General features: G+C 47.2%; 1 protein-coding gene and 1 long non-coding RNA gene across 5 annotated transcripts in view; one reads left to right on the top strand and one right to left on the bottom strand.

The window, feature by feature from the left end:
- Nucleotides 1-19,614, top strand: part of RTKN2 (rhotekin 2) — a 135,763-nt gene that overhangs the window by 40,542 nt on the left and 75,607 nt on the right. The window lies entirely within an intron of this gene.
- Nucleotides 14,070-18,712, bottom strand: LOC308197304. The gene is made up of 2 exons (XR_013952788.1): nucleotides 18,613-18,712; nucleotides 14,070-17,382 (listed from the first exon to the last, which is right to left on the bottom strand). It is a non-coding gene; the product is annotated as an uncharacterized lncRNA (long non-coding RNA).

Raw genomic sequence — 19,614 nt, 5'->3', positions numbered from 1 at the left:
CGGAGGCCAGTTTGCTATTAGCCTCCAACACTTCCTTCATGATCCCAAGTGAAACTGCGTGTTGGTAGAAACCTTCTTCACACCTGGAAGTAAATCCCCAGTTGAGTTCGTCTGATAAATAGGAAGGAAGCAGAAGTGTCACTCCCGTGTTTTCCACAGATTTCCCTTGCCTGCCCCAGGAATTCAAGTGCTCCCGTGGACTCAGCTGGCCTTTGTAGCTCTCTTGGCCTGCCTTGTTTAACCTGGCACGGCCCGAGGTTTTCCATTAAACTGTTAGCAGGCATTCTCGGTAGCATGCACTCTCCCCCCCACGAATCCCTGAGTTGTGGCTATCTTTTAAAACCAAAATAATAGCAATGATAAATAAATAGTGCAATCCAGGAGTCCTGTGAGAGAGGAAGATGCAGCTCTAGTAATAACTAAGGGTCAAAACATAAAGGAAAGACCAAACAGGAAATAACGGTGGGGATGGGACACAGTGGGGACTGGATGGGACCATGGACACTGCATCGACAGTTGTGTTGCTGGCTGGTGGCCAAAAGAGCTGGTGGCCTCTGCCCCGAGGTGGATTGGATTGGGGTGCTCTCAGCACGTGGCCTCTGCGTGCTGGGATCGGCAGGGACCGTAACGCTGAAGAGGAGCTGATGTTGTGCCACCGTGGTGGCCCAAAGGGGCACCCCCAAAAGCGTGGCCAAGCGGTGTAGGCAGGCCCACGTGGAGACTTGCTGTCCTGCCGACCATGCTGGAGCCCTGCCATGGACTCAGTCCAGCACATCGGAGGAATACTAAATTCACTACATTTTTTTAAGAGGGGAAAAATTAGATTTATTTTCAAGATGGATCATGATGTCTTTAACTTCCTTTCATTTTTGGAAATAAAGACCGGTGCATGGAAGGAGGGACCTCTACCACACAAAATCAATATCAATTACGATGCTGTAAAAGACTAGGCCGTGCATACACGCTGCGGCAATGACAAAACCGCGTCCCCTTTGTGTAGGGAGTACTTAGCTCTTTCATAGCATTTGTGGCTGTAGTGGTAGTTGAGCTATTAAAGGAACAATTGATGAGGCTAGCTGACGTCAATACTTGAAAGGAACTTCACCTGTTTTAGAAGCAAAAATAAAAACGGATGTCTGTTAAAAAATATAATTTAAGGTAATCAGAATGCCATATAATAAGAGCTCTGCTGCACATAATTGGTGTTCCTCTCTTATTTAGCATAGCGGTTTGTCTGTATTCAATTTGCTCACATGGGTTGGTTATTGCTTTTGGTTATTACTATCTATATCTAATGACAAGTAAACTTCTGTTCTTTTTTCTCATTCCTTTCAAAATGGCCTCATGTCATTTTGCATTTAAAGGGAGAATACACATGTATCTGGCTGGACCAAAGTCCTAGATAAGTTTTGCAGTTGCAGAGCACTTTATTCAAGATTCAGAGAGATTGTCTGCCTTGCTTCAGTGAGTAGCTGCATGTGAGCAGGGAAGAAGTGGGATTTCACTTCAGAGGTAAAGCTCCTAAAATGCACCAGCAGCTCAGTGCTTCAGGGTTAGCGGTCTTCTCCTGGAGGGCAGGTTACAATTCAGCCTTTTGGGGTGAGCACCTGAGGCCCCGTCCTGGTTTTCTAGTCTAATCTAATCTCTGAACTCCCCTGAGTCTCCTGAATTTCACTAGCTCAGTGTCACAGAGACACAGCAGGGCTGAGGTAGGGAGGGACCTCAGGAGGTCACCTGGCCCCATCCAAGATAGGACTCCAAACCTGAATGGTGTTTGACGTGACAGTAAAATATAAAAATTCACAGAAGCATGAGCTGAAATGACGGGTTTTAAGTTTCCGGTTAATGGGTAAAAAGCTTCCTCAAGCCCTAAATAAAACTATCTTTTGCCCTCATTCCCTGTGCTACAAGCGTTTGGCAGGAGAAGCTTGCTTTTATATTTTTCCTTGGCTAGAGCTCTCTTCCCACCCAGCCCCACTGTCCCTGCGCTAGCCTGTTCATGCTATCAGAGTTCACCCCCTAGATGATCTGTTACCTGGTTCTCTGTCCAGGATATATTAATTTGAAAAAGAGGATCATCAAGTTTAACAGCTTTCCTTTTCTGTGCCAGCTGCCGTAATTCCTCCTGTCACCTCTGGGGATTTTAGCTGAATAGTGAGACAAAACCATGCAGGAAAGGTAACAAAGTCCCTCATTTAAAGTGGGCTTTTCACGAGGAATGTTCCCCCTCCCAAAATAAAGGCTGGATTCTCTCCTCTGATGTGTAGGAAGGGCCAGCTGAAATGTATATATCCGAGTACTATATTTTGCTGAATGTTTACAGTTATGAGATTTCTGATGAGATGACTAGATGACCTCCTAAAGCCCTTTCCCACCCAATTATTTATGATTCTGGGCTGCTCTAAGTTCTCATAATGGCTCCTTTATGACTCCTTACATAGTTTACTCTCTATTGAAGTTAAATGAATTGGTTAGTAAATTCCTGGATGCCCCTTTTTATAACTCAGTTGAGTGCTGTATTTTGTTGCTCTGAAATCCTCTGGCACCTCATCTGTTCTCCATGAACTTTCAAAAATCACTGCTCAAGGTATCGCGCTTGCCTCTATTAGCTCTGTTAGCAATCTTGGATGCTGTCATTCAGTCCTGTGGGTTTATAAATACTTCCCCAGGAATTCTTTTCATCTTCCCCTTTGATTTGCTCATGGCTCAATCGAATCATTGGTAGAATCCAAGCCCCACAGTTCTCTTTTATTCTCTTTGATTACAAAAAGGCAGCAGTAATTGGCAAAGAGACCTCAGTTTCCCAACACAGGAGAAACGGTCTTGGTTAAGGCAATCAGCTGAGACCCTGGAAGGACTAATTCCTGCTGTACATCAAACAGCTCTGTTTGTGATTGCAACCAACACACTGGTCGGAGAGCATGTAGATTATCCTTCTATAAGGGGCAGTTGTTGGTAAACTATGAGCAAACATTCGATCTGAACATCGAAACCATCATTGCTTGAAGAGCTGACCACACCTTGTTAAGTATTTTTGTTTCAAAATTCCAGTTCTGGCAGCTCAGCAACAGATCAGATGGGGTGTAACAAAAATGAGATTGAAAAAGTTAGTGTTGTAATCAGAAGAATGCAAATTAGAAGTCCTTACTACCTGTAACAATCCACTGACCTTAAGTGTCCTGATAATGACATAAATCTGATCAAATCTTGACTGAACTGGGCTTAGTAAGGAATACATAGGCAAAAGCTCCCTTGAAAGTGTGAACGATTTTAGTAGTTTGGACAAAACTTCAGTAAAACAAAATAAGTAATTATTCAGATTAGTTTTCAGTGGCTCCCCTTTGTTACAAACTAATCTGTAGCTGAGTCTAGATGAACACTAATTCACCATTATATAGAGGTACAATTAAGCAGATGAGAAGCAGTGTTAGCAGCAATCAAAACATTAGAGTAAAGACAATAATAGCAGTAGTTTCCTGCTTATCAGAGGCCTTTCTGTTCAGTGAATCTCGCAGCAGTAAGCCCGCTGTGGCTGGACCAGCCATGTGTCTGGGCATGGGCTGCTCTCCAAACACTCAGCCTGCAGGAAAGGCTGTGCAGGTAACGATGCCTCAAATCCCTTGTGTGCAGTGCAGTTGTGACAATTTCAATGTGATCCAGAGAAAAAGAGTGCTAAGGTCCTGAATCTGCGCACATGCATATGTTTACAGCCACGGGTTAGATTGGGAATACTCAAGTGCAGAAAGCGTAGTGTATGTGTTGGTCTCTGCACGACTGAGGTGCCCAGTCCTGGTGCAGATCCTTGACAGCTTGTTTTCTTGCCAAGTGTTTATCCTGGGCTCTGAGCGGGCCAGTGCTCCCTCCCTGCAGGGCGCGAGTTTCCCCCACAGCAAGCTCTGAGATTTCCCACAGCAGCTCCAAAAATATATCCTCTACAGAATTGTTTTTCCCACCTTCTGCAAGTGTCAATCCATGTGACAATAAACCATTTCTCGTATGTCGTGTCCCTTCTTTATAGGAGAGAGCAACACTGGCTGCTTTTCCTCTTGCAGGCTTCTCCAGAGGTGCACTCCTTGTATTTCAGTAGCTGTTCAGAACAGCAGGCTCTGTCCATGGATGTAAGGCACAGCAGAGCTCTGTGTCATCCATCTGTACTCGCAGACCTTGAATCTTGCTCTGCAAGTGGCAAGAGTGGAGAGGGGCTTTTGTAGAAATAAACAGCACTTATTTAGTCAAATATTGTTTAGGCTTCTGAACTCCAATAGTTACAAACAGCGAGAACTAGATTATTAGATTTCACTGAATTGAGACAGTATCTTGATGAGTGGGTGTCTGTTGAAAAATAGTGTGTGATCTTTAGAAGAGTCAGTTGCATGGTATTTGCAAACAGCCCAAATCCACATCATTGTAGAGCTCTGCTTCTGTAGATGACAGCTCTGTCCACATGCTCCCAGATGTGTCCCTTCTGTTTGAGTCTTTCTGCTGGGACAAATCCTATCTAGTAACTATATTTTGCCGAGATCTTCAGTAAAGCACTCTTTGTCCTCCCTTCTTCCTCCCCCACAGTTTCATTTGCTTTCACACTTGCAAATGTCCCTTCTACAGCTGATGGCTTGCCTCCTGTTAAAGAAAAAATAACAGAAATCTAGCTGGGAGATTCATCTGAGGGAGACTGCTGGTGCTTAAACATAGCCGTTGTACCCAGAGACCATACTGAATGTGTGATGCACAATTGTACCAACTGGTGTTTACAGCTGAAATATTTTCTGTGTATGTGAACAACAACAAGCTGTCCTTCTCCTGTATAAACACAATCCTGTACATCAGCAAGCAGAGACTATCCATATTCATGAACATAATTGAAGATTTCTTTCAGTTAGCCATTTAAATGGTACTTACTGCAGAAGTTGGTGCTATTGTTGAAATCTGGGCACAAGAAAATGAAAGAGGGTGGATACTCAACATACTTAAACCGCTGTCATTTGTATTCCTAGAAGTATCACATTTTCTAAGCTTCCTAAAAGTGTGAAGTGTATCTCTGTTTCCCACACACATTACTCCAGAGACATCAGTCATCTGTTAAAATAGGTTCTGTAATAGTCTGAGAAATGCCGCTGTATCTCCCGTGTTTGTTTTGGCATTCATGCTCCAGGCAGATGCATGTGAGATGGGATGGAGGCAGGAGAGGGTGACAGCTGTCCAAGGGGCCTGAGATAGCTGGGGACAAGGAAGGAAAGTCACAGTGTTTGTGAGAAGAAAGTCAGCTCTCCCAGTGCTCTCATTTCTTAGAAAGACAAGTGGATCAGCAAATGTGGGGGGACGGGAATATACATATTTGTATGTGCGTGCATGTATGCATATATAGGACCTCAGGCCCAGGACATTTGCATTGGCAGTGCCACAAGCTTCCCTGCCCTCTTCTTAAGCAGCTGAACAGAATTACTTTCAAGGTGCCCAGCAGCAAGCCCAGGACACCCAAAATCACAGCCCTAGCCCCTGGATTCGTCTGAACCAAACCGATACCCAGTGCTGGGTAAGCGAGTGCCGAGGTGCATCCCTGAGAGCTTTGCTTGTGAACAACCAGAACCAGGCTGCTCTGTGCATGCAGCCCGAGGGGATGCTGCGGGTCGCTGAGCCCAGCCCTGGTGTGCAGCTCCTGCTCAGCCTGGGGCTTCTGAAGTCTTTCCCTTGAGGGCAATAGTGCAGTTAACAGGAGGATGTCACACAGGGATCAAAAGGGAGGGATTCTCAGAGTATTGTGCTCTTAATTTAATCATCCTGTGTTTTTTCCATTGAGTAAAACAGCACGTGCTAGATATTCAGTTCGTTATTACTTAGAGGAACTAATAAAGATCTCGTCTGATCCCGGCCTGAAGCCTGGTAGTATTGCAGGGATTGTAGCTGGACTCGGGTTTCCAACAAGTGGGTAATCCTTGAGCCGGAGACAGCTCTTGCTGCCTGAAGCGCCGTGCCACGGTTTGCCAGCGGGGCAAGTGGCTGGTGCTGCTACTTGCAGATGCTTTGTGCTGGGGGTGAAGCAGCCAGGAAACATCTCCAAGCACACTCTGTCAGTCAGTTCAGCAAACTTCTTAAAAAAAATATGAAATCTGGTTTGAGTCTCAATCCACACAGACCTATGAAAGCCGTGTATGGAAAGGATGATGTTCCTGTGTAATTCAGTGAAAACAGAGAGGTTAAGTAACAGGATGCACACTGCATGTGCATTTTCAAAAAATCCAACCCAAGCAGCGGCAGTATGGGCTGTGAAATAAGGTAATGGCTGTGTCTTTCTGTTCCCAGATGGCCTTTGGCTGATTGGTGCTCGGGTGTGCATGGATGGCAAGGTGCACTCTTCTACCTTCTTTCCATTTCATCTAACAGTGCGCTTTGTAGCAGCAGCAGCAGGAGTTGGAAGCAGCAGGGAATGGCATAGTTCAGCGTGCTTCTGCTTCAAGAGGGTGCTGTTGAATTACTGCTTAGCGATCCAGAGGCCCACTGCATCACCAATATTTAACATGTCCAATTACTGCAATCTTTGTATTTTATGATGGGATATTATTCACCAGTAACGTACCTGAAATCAGAGGGACAACAAAGAAAGCAGTGAAGAGCTCTGTAGCTCTCATTTTTCCTAATGAAAGGGATTTTCTGTGCATGACAGCTTGTACACCTGATATAAACTGTAGCAAACGAACAAAATCCAGGTCTGTTGCTTGTGGTAAATCTCTGTAGATAGCATGCATACACCAAGGCACAGATCTTCTCTGTAAAAGTCCTCAGTGTTAAGAAGCACTTCCTGCAAAAATGCTTCTTTTTGCCTTGTGATAGTCCCACACACTGAGTTCTGCAGACATTCCAGACATGAAATTATCTGAAATTGGACAAGTATCTACACAAAATAAACAGCCAGAATGCACAGAAAGAGAAAAATTTGGGAGGTATTTTTCAGTCTGCAGCAGTCAACCCTGAAAATAGCGGGGGCTGGAAAACATACCTTAAGATAATGGCTTCTCAATTGTAGGCTTCAGAGAGGCGCAGGCTCTTCTTTCTGAAAGGGCTAAAGAGGAGTCGCTTCTCCTCGTGCACCCTCCAGCCACGCTGTCATGTAAGTGCCATGGCGGGCTGCACTCCCTCTGCTCTTTTACAAGTGGACCACGTTAGCAGAGCATATTCATAAGAAAGCAGCAGAGAGACAGCATTTCATTCAGATGTTCCTCCTAATGGAGTCTCATGGCTTGCTTTGCTGTACCCTCCTGGCTTTTCTGATGAATGCAGAGACCAAAATTAATCAGTGAAAGGAAGTGGACTTTTTTTCTTTTTACTTTGCATTCTTACTATTGACTCTTCATTCTGTTAGCTGCTTCCCTCCTTCTCCTCCACAGCCCTGCAGGTGAAGGCGTGCTGCCGGCGGGTGGCTGGCACCACCAGTGAGAACCCGGGCACCGCTCCGCCAGGCAGGGAGGTGCCAACTCCTCGGCAGCAATTAAACAGAGATACCTGAGCAAAAGGAGACGTCTCGCTAAAGGGTTCACATGTGGAAAGCTTGACCCCTGCTTTTGGGGCAGGGAATTGTGTGAATGGAAAACGTTTGTAAGCTTTTAGAGATTTTTCTTTTAAATTGCATAGCTTGTGATCTCAGTGTCCTCTGTGCGTGTTATAGGGAGTGCAGGGCTTCAAATGTGCACACCCATCAGCCTGGCTGAAGGGTTACAGAGATGCTCTTCATGACTATGAAGAATACACAATATCGTGTCGTAAATGAAGGCAGTCAAATAACAAACAATATTTAGGTGTCTGAGGAGAGAATCCATGTAAGACTACCTGGGAGCCTTACTGGTGCATTAACGTGTATCCAGGATCCCCAGGGATGGTGTATGCTCACCAAATGGGAGCGCAGAAATTCAAAACTTCGTGTGCTGCTGTAAATCCGAAGTGTGACCTGGTCACAGCCACAGAAACAAATACATGTAATACCTGGCAGATCTGGGAGCCACAGAGAAGTGTCCCGTTTCACTGTTAGCCATGCAAACTGCATTTCAGTTCTGGCTGTGTTGTTTTGCACAGCACTGAGTAGCAGGATTTGTGCCAAATCAGCCGGAGTCAGGAGGGATGAAAGCCTGGCAATCCAGGCAGGCTTGTTTCAGAGGTAAGCGCCGTCTCCAGCACACTGTAGTTTGAGGGAAAGCATATCATTTTGTCATAAGGCAAGAGGATGCCCGAATTTGGTATGGCGTTAAGAGTTGAGCTGCTCTAGGGGAGATCTGGGGATGGAGGAGCATGGCCCGGAGCTGGCGTTGAAGGGAGCTGCTGGCCCACGAAGCAGAAGGGGAATGCCTCTGCAGTCACTGCATGGTGGGGCGCATGTGACGTGGTGGAGAAATGAAAGCTGCCTTTTGGTGGTCTTGCCTTCAGCCTTTTCTCTGAGTGTGAGGTGTGTTGTCACTGCAGGACTTGCACACCCAGGGTTTGTGCTGGGTTGCTGATTTGGAAGCTGTCCATACAGTTATTTCTGCTCATGCCAGGGCAGTGACTCAGCCCATTCACAGAAAAATGCTCAAAGATGAAACCAAATATTTGTTTGTGAAACTCGGGAGGAAGCAGAGCCCCCTGCCCCTCCCCCTCCCCTTTCATCTATCACTGGTTTTAACCATATAAATGAGTTGTAATGCCAGTTTCAGCAACACAGATGTTTGCAATAAGCATGCAGTTGGGAAGTGTAAAGTAAAGATGAATGTATCATTATTATGCGTAAGTAAACTTTTGTGGCCCATTTGTCAGATCAGGCTGAATTGTGTTCTGTCTTTCCAGATTACAAATGGCTTGCATTAAAGCAACAGCTTTTTAAGAAGGCTGGGAAAATGTCCTACTCCGATTGCTCATTGTAAATACTTTAGTGTAGAAACTTTGCCCGGTCTCTTCTCTCCCAGCTTTGGAAATAAAAGCTTAGGTAAAAGCACTATTATTTCCAGTCCAAGATCCTGGTGTGTGAGAGGCTGCCAGATCCTTTCCTATCAAGGAGAGATTCTCATAGCTATCAACTATTGCATCTATGACAAGATGCTCCAGTGATATATAGATGCATTTCTCCATTTATTTTTAAGTTGCTCTTAAACACATTTTCTTTGGAGCAATGTTTCAGCCAAACAAGACAGGAAGGTGGATTTTTTTTTGCCTTTAAACTAGTGAACATTTTTAAAAGTGAGCTATGCTTCAGTGTTTTTTGGCACACAGAATCCATCTTAATGTGGAGTACATGACAAAAAGTGCCATGCTTTCTATAAAGATCTTAAGGAGAGTGACTGAGCCCCAGTACCACACTGTAAATTAACTATTGTCCTTTGTCAGCATCAAGTGTGCCCCGTCATGTCAAATAACCACAGTTGGCACTCTGTGTATGAGCATGGCCCATTCATTCCACCCAGCAGTGAATAATTCATATAGCAAGTTTTACCCTGGGCAAAATACACTGACATCAAGAGTCACTAAACTGTAGTCATTCACTGAACAAAATAGTTATTCATGCTTTCAATGTGAACCATTACATCTTGCCAGTTAAATTTAAGAATGAATCAAATTAATTCATTTAACATCTTCTCAGCTCACAATAACATTGTTGCACACTTGCTGTGCTTTGCTTTGCTTTTCCCTTATTTTTTTTCTCCCCCAAACTGTTTGTACCTGGAAAATGAGATGCTGTGCCAAGCACCTTTCAGTAAGCCCTGGCAGGGGAGACCTCAGGAAAGAAGATGACCATTAAGGCCTGACGCAGCACCCTCAGCTTACAGGGCTTCTTGCACCACAAACCATCAGCTGCTAAATGGGGAAGCGGGTGCTGGTAGCAGGAGGCAGTAGCCGGAGGCAGAGCTGAGCCGGCCGTGACACCTCCTGGACAGCCGGGAGCTGTAGAGCAGGGTGAGCTCCAGCTGCGTGATCTTCGAGGTCATCCCTGGAAAAAGAAAGGATAGCTTGGACGAGTGGAAGCATGGAGATGAGTCTTCCCTGGGGTTTCTGTACAGGGAAGAGATTGGCTCTTGCATGGCAGCTCCATGTTGCGCCTGTGGCAATTGAAGAGCAAGGGTCAGAGCCCTCCTCACCTCCCATGGGTCCCTCCTTGCTGAGGGGCACTGGCAGGGTGCTCTTGGGGCTGTTGCAGGGGCCTGGGGAGGGATTTACGAGTGATTTTTCAGAATGCTGTCATGGGCTGGTGGTGGGGGAAGTCTCTGTTGTTCCTTACTGGAAGTTTATCAGAGGATGGTAAACAGTGGAAGTGAGTTTTTCATCTGCCACCACCAAGAGGGCTGGTGGGTGGGTGGCTGGTGGTGGTACGGTCCCACCTAGTTGTGCGGAGTGGAGATTGCATTGTTAGAGCTGCAGGCCTGCCGACTCGGCCCTTTCCAAATCCCAAACACACAGAGGTGGAATGGGAGTGGTGCCTAATTAGGGAAAGTTAATAATTTACTCTTTTGTGAGTGAGGGATGTGATGTTTGCACTGCGGGCTCTCTCCCCGCTGTAACCCGTTGGGTGCTGGTCATTTCAGAGGTCACGGGCACCCTCGGCCTAGCCAACACCACGTTTTCTAGTCAGGAAGGGATTGATGTGGATTCATCTGCGCCCCGGCTGACCAGGTTTTCTCCCCAGCCTGCAGTACCTCTCTGACCCCGTGCATCCCCTGCTATTGCAGCTAGTGCTCAACAGCTATTTCATTTGTATTGCACAAGCTCCAGCACATTTTCTGATTACTTGCTTAATTTTCTTCCCAGATGTGTTTAAGTTGCTTCATTTGGAAAAGAGTGATGGAAAGATGCAAGGGAAAAAAAAGTGTGGTTGGCCACACGTTGGCTGTACGTGAAGCTGCAGCTCTGGTGCAGGCTCACCCGATGCAGGATGCGTGCCTGCTGCCATCATCCATCCTGCCCCGGGGTCATCGTCGAGCCTAAAGTTTTGTGCAAAATCCTGCCTGTCTTGTGAGCTGACGAGCCCTCCTTGGAGGCCATTTGCTTTAAAGCAGAATGGTTTGGTGCAAAATAATTAGCTCAAAAGTATTTATCACATCCTCCTGGAAAAATAGATCATATTCCCAAACACCTGCTTCCCTCGTAGAAATCGCGTCTTCTGATCTGTGTAACTTAACCCTGCCAAGCCTCGGCTGCTGCTTTTACTGCGATTAAGGGCGCATGTGCCTGGTGCTCAGCCTGCGAGCAGCGCTGGGGTGCAGCCAGGCTCGGGGCAGGCACGGCCGGGGCATGGCTGCTCTGGGTTGCGGGGGCTTCGCTGCCACAACACAGCCAAGCAGTGTTGTGCAAAACAAGCCCCACAATTTCCGTATCAGCATTTGAGAGGTTGTCTGTCCTCGGTAGAAATGTGCTTTCAGCTATACAAGCCTTTGCTAGGAGCCCAGCTACGTTTGCTGCCAGAACACAATGGTGTAGGTACAGGTTAACGGGCAGGAGCAATCCGTCACGGGCTGCTTTGGGTTGAGCTTCACCTGGAAGAGCTCCCACGGTGGCTGCAGAGCAGCGGGATGTGGGTGCTGGGGTGGGAAAGCCAAGCTGTCTCTACATCCCATCCAACTGCCCCCTGTGGGAGCTGGGGGTCCTCCGGGGTCAGCTGCACCTCCTGTTGGGGGCTCAGGAGCACTCTGGGGCTCCTCGTCTCTCCCAAAGACAGGAGCTCCTCATGGGGCACTCGACATGGTATGTGCAGCCCACTGTAAAACAAAGAAGAAAATAACTCCCTCTCCTCTGGTGATCCAGTCCTAAAGTGTGATATATGCCTGAATGGGAAGTGCAAGGGGGGAGTGCAGTTTTGGGTGGCTTATCTGGGGACGTGGGCTGTGTGGGGGCTTCTTTTCAGGTGCTCCTGTTTTTGAGGGTGCAAGGTATATCAGGTGTGGATTGTTCTTATTGAAAAAGGGAAATTTCCACTGAAGACATGCTCATGTTTTAGTAACTTGGCTTTCTGACCCCATTTCCTCGCAATTGCTGTGGCTTCCCTCCAAAAATCTTGCTGGTTGAGGGCAGCGGAGCCCTCATCCTCCCCCGTAGCAGTTACCAAGGGGTGGCCAAGGTTGGGGGCTGTTGAGCTCCGTGCTGGCAGGAGGCAGCCCTCGGTGGCAGTTTGTCTGCACGCGGACAAATCTCTTTGGCTTGCTCTCGATTTGTTTATACCTTAGTCCTCCGGCAGCTTCAGGACCAAGTAATTTATTTCTGATTGCTGGTGATTTTTTAACCTGGCAGAAAAAGGCACGGGAACAGTCAGTGAATAAACATTAAAGCCAGACAAATTTGGGCTTGGGAGAAGGTGAACATTTTTCACAGTGGGCATAGCTAACCATCAGGGCGACTTGTGTAGGGATTTAGTGGATTTTCCATCACTTAAAGTCTTTAAATCAAGACTGCATGTAATATAATATGCTTTAAGCAGAAGTTGCAGACTTGATTCAGAGTTGCCTGGGTGAGATTTTTTGGTCTGTTTTATGCAGCTGGACGGAGCAGATGGTCAGAAAAGCTATGAAAATAACTCCCCGCAAGAGATCTGTGTTTAAATAAGCAAACAAACAAAACCCTTGAAAACGATACCCACACATACAAATGGATGAAAATTACACGTCCTCAGCAATACTGGAAAAGGAAATGTTTGTGTCTGCTACAACTGACCATTTCTGCTGCTCCAGACACGGGTTAATTCACAGGGAAGCACTGCGCACTGCTCCTGCCGAGCGTGGGGGGGTGACCCCACACCTCGCGCCCCGTGGTGGGGACGGGGCAGAGCCAGCGCAGCAGATCCGTGCCCCTGGCTTCTGGCTCCCTCTGGGGCCTGAGACCTTCGGGTCTCTGAGCGGCACCACCGGGCAGAGCCCCAGGAGGCGTGCAGGGCTGGCGAGACATCAGGTGGGCACCAGGGGCCTCTTGAGAGCCACCTGCCCGGCTCTGGTCAGCCTGTGTCACCCTCCGAGCGCTTGGATCCATCTCCCCTAACAGCCGATGTCAGGAGGCAGCAGGCCTCCCGGAGAATGTCAGTGAACAGTTGGAGCTCTTCATTAGAGAGAACCTAATTAGACATTTATTATTTATGTGATTTTACATTAATGGCCTGGCAACAAGATTTATTTCTCAACGTATTTGTTTCACAATGTGGTTTCTTCAGCAATCAATTGATATTTGGTTAGCTTAATAACTATCTTGTTAAAATTAAATTAAATGCTACTCTGATTTAACTGCATTAAAATAAATGTTGTCATTGTTAATGAAATGCAAATAACTATTTAAATTGTGGCAGTGCTTCACTGAGTTGCCACTGCTGGATGGAAGGGGGCTGAAGAATATGCCAGGGGGGTGCAGGAGGCGCTGAGCGCTGGGACCCCCGGCCAGCACCAGCAAGGCAAACGGGAGCTTCCCTCCCTCGCAGCAGGTCCCAGTGGATAATCACAGCCACACGTGAAAGCAAAGTTTCCTTATAGGAAAGCAAAATCCCCTTATAGGAAATAGGAAATCTGTTCTTTGACTTTCACTCTTTCATGTGTCCGCTGGGCTAGAAAACTTGAAGCTGGCGAGGGACTTGTGAGAGCAGAAGGGGTCTGTCATGTCTGGATTGGGGTTTTATGAATGCTGAATTAGAGCGAGTGCTCTGTAAGTTTTCTCTCCAGTGTGGGATGAAGCCTGACAGAAAGGTTGTCCCCAGGTTTATTTGTTTCTGAGCATTGTGAGGTCCCACCGGCAGAAGCCTGAGCACCCTACCTCAGCAGATGTGGACTGAGACAGGCATTTATTTGCCACTGCCCACTACCTCTACATCACACCCCACTCCTCTGGCAGGCAGTGAGCATCTACCTGGAAAAAGTCTTCAGTCTGGGCTGGAAATACCAAGCCACCAGCAGGCCAGCAGCTCGTTTGCCATGAACATTCCCTGCTCCTCAGGTCTGGGGAGGAATTGCTGGCGCAGCTGGTGTGTACCAAATGCCAGCGAACTCGGCTTCTTCAGCACGTTGGGCTGTGGTAAGGGGAGGGCGTGGATCACTCCAAAGTGTGGATGAAAAGAGCGATATGCATACAGCAGTCAAAATGTGTTACCAAAACTTTTAATTTATATGAGTGCTAAATGAAACAGGAGAAACAGCAGCTGGAGTCTTCAGGAAAAAGTCTTGACACATTGCCAGAGCTCTGCGCTGAAGCTATGTAATCTAAAATGTGTGGTGTGTCGGGCTGATCCAGCTCGCCTTCTAGTACTGGTAGCTTGTGTGGCTGTCGTGGGTGCTGGACAGGTCTGGCCTGGGGAGAGGAAGGGGGATACAAGCCTGATATTCCTGTGTCCCAGTGTTCGGAGGGGTCTGTGCAGTTCCCAAAGCAAAGCAGAAGATGAAGACGTGGTCCTGCACAGGGACTGTTTTTCAGTCTGTGTGTGTGCGTGTGTGCAGATATCTCCTTGGTTTGTTTCCTAAGTGGCCAAGTTTGTACGCACAAGTCCTTGTTATGGAGCTCCAAGTACTGCAAGCACAAAGTTGCAGCAATGCTGACAAAGAAATCGTGGAAATAACTGGCTGCAACGAGGATCGGTGAGAGGGTGAATTCCCACTCCTCCTCTCCAAAAGCGTGTGCACATCAGGCGTTCTGTGTTCACACAGACTGTTAATCACCCGTGCTGAGCAAAGAACAGCCCCCTAACAGAAAGCACGCTGCAATTTGTAACATTTATGTTTTGCCCACATGTATTATCAGTCTTGACAAAAGTGGAAGGAGGACCCTTGTGATGCAGAGAAGTTATGCCAGATGAAATGCAGAACTGCATCCGCATTCCCTCCACAATTCAGACACAGCCATTTCATCACACGTGTGATTTTTTCTTTGCATTTCAGGATATAATAATGCAGTAGCTCGAAGCCTGGGTGATATAATAGACAGGATGAAGAAACAGGAAAGAAAAAGGAATGAAGTTCAGCTCAGTATGAAAGGTCTAAAGATTTAAACTTGGCGGGGTTTTAATAAAGTTAGATGAACAACACATGATGCCTTGTGCTATATTCATCTTCCAGCGCTTGATGCTTCACATGATTTTCCAGAAGCTTTCATTTATTGAATTTCCTGCTTAGATTTTTAGTGAAAAGCAAGGAAGATAATGAAACGTCCCCATTTTAATTATAACTTAATTGCATACAATTAGCTAAATACATCACTTGCTACAACTACAGTTAATGCGTTGTTAAATATTATTTTTACAATAGTGTGCCAAATGAGATATTAATAATATTTGGTATCATTAGCACTAGATTACAAAAATATTTGCCTACTGCATATTAGGGCGTGATATGATGCGTTTCCGCATTGGGTGACTGTATAGGTGACTAAGGATTATGAAATAGCTCTCAACCCATATCCTGGATTTTAAAGCTTCCAGATTTGTTTGTTTATTTTAAAAAAGAGGTAAAGTCAAGTTCTTGATACTGTTTTTATGGCATGGCTTTCTAGAATAAGCGCATTCACGCTTACTCCTGAGCAGACATGCTTTCATAGTTACACTTAGCCTGCCCCAATTCCCTGAAGTTCGATTTCTTGGTTCCTCTCTATTCCTATCTGCCAAGAATGATGAGGGGAAAATTGATCCTGCCTTGAGGATGAGGGCTGCACTAAATGACCTCCATGGGGCCTTCCCATCCCTATTTTTCCTCAAGTCTGTGTAGTCTGGAGCTGTCACGCATCCAGCCAGCTCACAGAGGAGTCCGGGCAAGCCGGTGTCTGCGCTTTGTGCACCTTCTGTGCTGAGAAAATCAGAGTGGCGCCGCTCCAGCTGTTACTCGGTGGCTTTCTGTTGTGCTGGCGTGATGGAGAGATATGATGCTCCCTCCAGGGTTGGGCATTCCCTCGGTGCTGTGGCTGCCCTGGGCAATGTGGTGCCAGGTCGGTCCCGCAGCCTGCAGGCCTCTTGTCTGGCCCTGGGACCCTGGCTCCTCCTGGCTCCGGGGCTGCTGTGGTGCAGGACGGTGCCAAGCACCCTTTGCCAAGGGGCCAGGGCTTTGTCGGCACACCGTGTGCGCCAGCAACGCGCTGCGGAGCGCCTCAGAGGTCGCTGGAGCACAAGAGAGACTTGAGGCACCACATTTCAGCCAGAGTTCGAACTTTGCCTCTCCTGACCCCGGGGACGGCTCACTCCAGGGTTTTGGTCTGGCCCAAAAGTGATGACAGGAAGCGTTTGCAAACTTGAAATGACATTTGGCTTTCCAGGGCCACCCAGTATCTGGGCTTGCCTTTCCAGGGATACAAGTACTTCCAGGTGTTTGGGGCAGAGCCATGTGTGAAAACATCCTTTTGGAGACCAATAGCTCTCTGCCACTTGCGCTGGCCGTAACGTGGAACCAACAACAAAAGGGAAACCCTGGAGATGGACAGACAGAAATACAGGTTCTAGGGATTAATTGGAAGTGTGGAAGATGGGTGATTAGTTCAGAAGGATAGAAGGGAGATGTTGCTTTAGTCGTGGCGAAGTTCTGGACGGGCTGACCAGGGGGCTGAAGTTACTGGGTGCGCTGTGCAGGGCGGCAGCTGCCGTGCAGCAGTTGGATGCAGTGTTTACGCAATACTCTGACATTTGTGATTTGCTTTGAAAATAAATACGAGGAGCTGCAACGTGAGAAATGCACAAGCTCTGCTCCAGATCTGCCTTTGCTATTCACAAGGATCTCCTGTGGCAACAGGGGAGTTTTATCCTTGTTTCTTCTGCGGTTCTTGGGCTGGGCATCTGTGCCGGTGGAAACCCCGGGTGTGCAATGAGGCTGGGGAGGCTGCTTTATGATGAGCTCACACTGAAAGCACAATTGCTTTGGCTTTTATGGTGTCCTTCTGTTCTTTTGTTCAAAAGTAAAACTTGAGGATGCTTGGTAGAGGGTTTCTGTATTTCCTCCCTTCTTTCTCTCTCTCAGCATCTCAAGACAGAAGTGTTTAACAACAGATCTTATTAGAGGGGAAAGTAAGGAAGAGTAGAGCGAGCAGAGAGAGGTGAAGTGAACATGAACTTGTTTCCGCAGCCTTTGACAGCTCATCTGGTGGGAATAATGAGTAATTTATGTAGCATTCCCCATTCAGATTATTGAGTGGCTAGACTGAAGCTGGGACACACTCCAGGTCCAAATCAGATACGACAAAGGGGATATTTGTAGTCTTTTGTGTATTCCTGTATTGTATTCATTTTTATTAATTTCCTGATACTGGAAGCATTTGGGGTGGGGACAAGATGGTCTCACTTCCCGCTCTGTCCTCGTAGTGGTCGCTGGGGGTGCTGGGGCCAGCACAGCTGTGGTGGGACTGCCCTGCTGCATTCACATGAGGTCCCTGCATAACCCCACTGTGCCATCCGTCACCTGCCTGAGCCCACCACTGCCCTGGGAGGAGAAGCTGCAGAAAGCAAGCGTTTCAGTGTAGTGTACCAGTGGGGAAGGGTGATTTTAAAGTACCGCCAAATCATTCGCTGGTGTACAAGCGAGTCGCTCTGCCTCTCTGGGTCTGTCTCTGACACTCAGCTCCTCCTGCTTTTCCCCAAAACCCAGCTACTGAGAGATGTCCTGCTGCTCAGCCACAAGCCCTGCAGCAAAGCGCAGTCCCTTTCCCTCCAGCTGTGAGGCTGCTCTGCTGGCAGACAGCCTGAGCGTGCAACCCGGGGGTCACACGTGCGGTCCTGATCTTACCCCTGCAGCCAGCGCTGTTGTAGGCACCTTACCCTGTCCTAGGAGAGGATGAAGCTCAGAGAAGCACTTGGGCAGGGGTTTGGCTTCTCCAGCTCACCAGGGCACACAGGAGACAAATTCTTTCTCCAGACAGCTCAAAGCGAGGCTGTAAAACCTTGGTAGGTAGATTCAGGGCAGAAAAGCAGTGTGCTCCCTGAAAAGCCCCAGCGAGGTGCCGAGGAGGTGGCTGAGGTGCATGGAGATGCGGCCCCGGCAGCTCAGCTGCTCTGCGAGCAGTCGCACTGGGGCCAGGGAACTGTGCGCAGTGCTTGCACCTAGAGCGGGCTTTTGGGGGGTCCTGCGCTGTGACCTTTCTCATTGCTCCGCTAACGGTGGGCGTCCTTTTGTGCGCTTACGGAGAAGAGATGCGCAGCAGACTGGGAAATACCTCCCATTCTGTAAAAACAAACAAACGGAAAGAACCAACAAAATCCAAATAAACCCCTGAGAGGCCTTTTCCTACGGCATTGACTCTGGTGTAAGGGTTTGGGAGAGCTCTAGTTAGAGAGGAAAATAGGAATTTCAGCTTGCAATATATTATGCCTGTTTTGCTGCTAATGAAATCATATGCTACCCATTACACTTAGGGGCATATTACTTTGCAGATTGCAAACAACCTTTTTGGGTAACTATTAAACAAATTTAAATGTGTCCTAATTACATTTATTCACAGCAGCTAAGATTCTTGAAAGTAATGTTACTTTTCCACTGTAGATCTTTATAGCCAATTTAGCATTTCCATTAGTTTCCAAACGCGTATGTTGTTGAAAAAAATATACCAACAATTCCTCTGAGCCAGGTTCACTCCCACTGCAATCCTTTTACACCCTTGCATCTGCCTTTTGCAGACGTTACTTCGGTTTTATACCAGTGCAGCTAGAAATAGAATTAGGTCTCCTACCTCCAGCCAACGTTATTCAGAGTAAATCCTCTTTGACAAAGCAGCAGCCAGCTAGCTGCCAGCTCTTGGCAGGCTGTTGCGGAACCCTGGAATTGATATCAGTTTTAGAAGTTGAAAATGCACACGAGGTTTAACGGAGAGGTATTATGCATTTCTTTAAAATGAGTGAGCGCACTTAAAACCTAAGGCAGCTGTCAGGATGGGCCCTCCACAGTACCCTGAGCATTTGGTAGCTGCTAAGGAAGGAAACCGAAAATGGATCACCTATTTTTTCCACACTGATGCTAATTTACTACATGAGTGTCTCAGTATCTCAGTTTATCCGTAAAATGGGCAAATTGCTTACCTGGGCACTCCACCACAGAGCAGGGAGGCTTATTAATGTCCAGCAATAGTAGCTGTAATTGTAACAACCTCCATCAGAAGGGCTCAGAGTGTTCAAAGGAGGACCCATTACTCCGGGTTTGTGAGTGGGGTAAATGAAACCGAGAACTGAAGTGACCTGTTGGAGCTGGCTCATGGCAGCAGCCGGGCTCCCTGGGGCGCGAGGCACACACTCGAGGCAGCCACTAGAGACACGCTGGTGGGACAGGTGCCTTCACATGCATCTCCAAATGCACCAGGTCCATGTGAGCCTACAGCCCTAGGGAACCACCTCGCTCCCTGCGAAGCTTAGCGGGGCATTGCAGGCGGGATTGACTGCGGTCTTCTTGCAGTTTCGGGACTGGTTCTCTCTGTTGTCGTAAGCAGAGAAATATCCATAGCTCTCCCTTGCAGTATTTAGTATTAGCAATTTTGTAATACAATTGCTTATATATTCTTCCTGACCCTGTTCTCCTTGTATCAACATGAATTTGAATTTTTTCTCCTTTTAAGCAAAAGGCTAATATTTCTTTCCGTCCCCCACTAACTAAACCTAGAATACCTGCAATTAACTTAAACACCACTAACAAAGCCTCTATGCTTTGCTATGAGCTGGAGTCAAGACGATGTAAAGTGACT

Source organism: Anser brachyrhynchus (genome assembly GCF_964034855.1).
Source record: "Anser brachyrhynchus genome assembly, chromosome: 6".
Taxonomy (NCBI): Eukaryota; Metazoa; Chordata; class Aves; order Anseriformes; family Anatidae; genus Anser; species Anser brachyrhynchus.
This window is presented reverse-complemented; position numbering and strand designations above follow the sequence as displayed.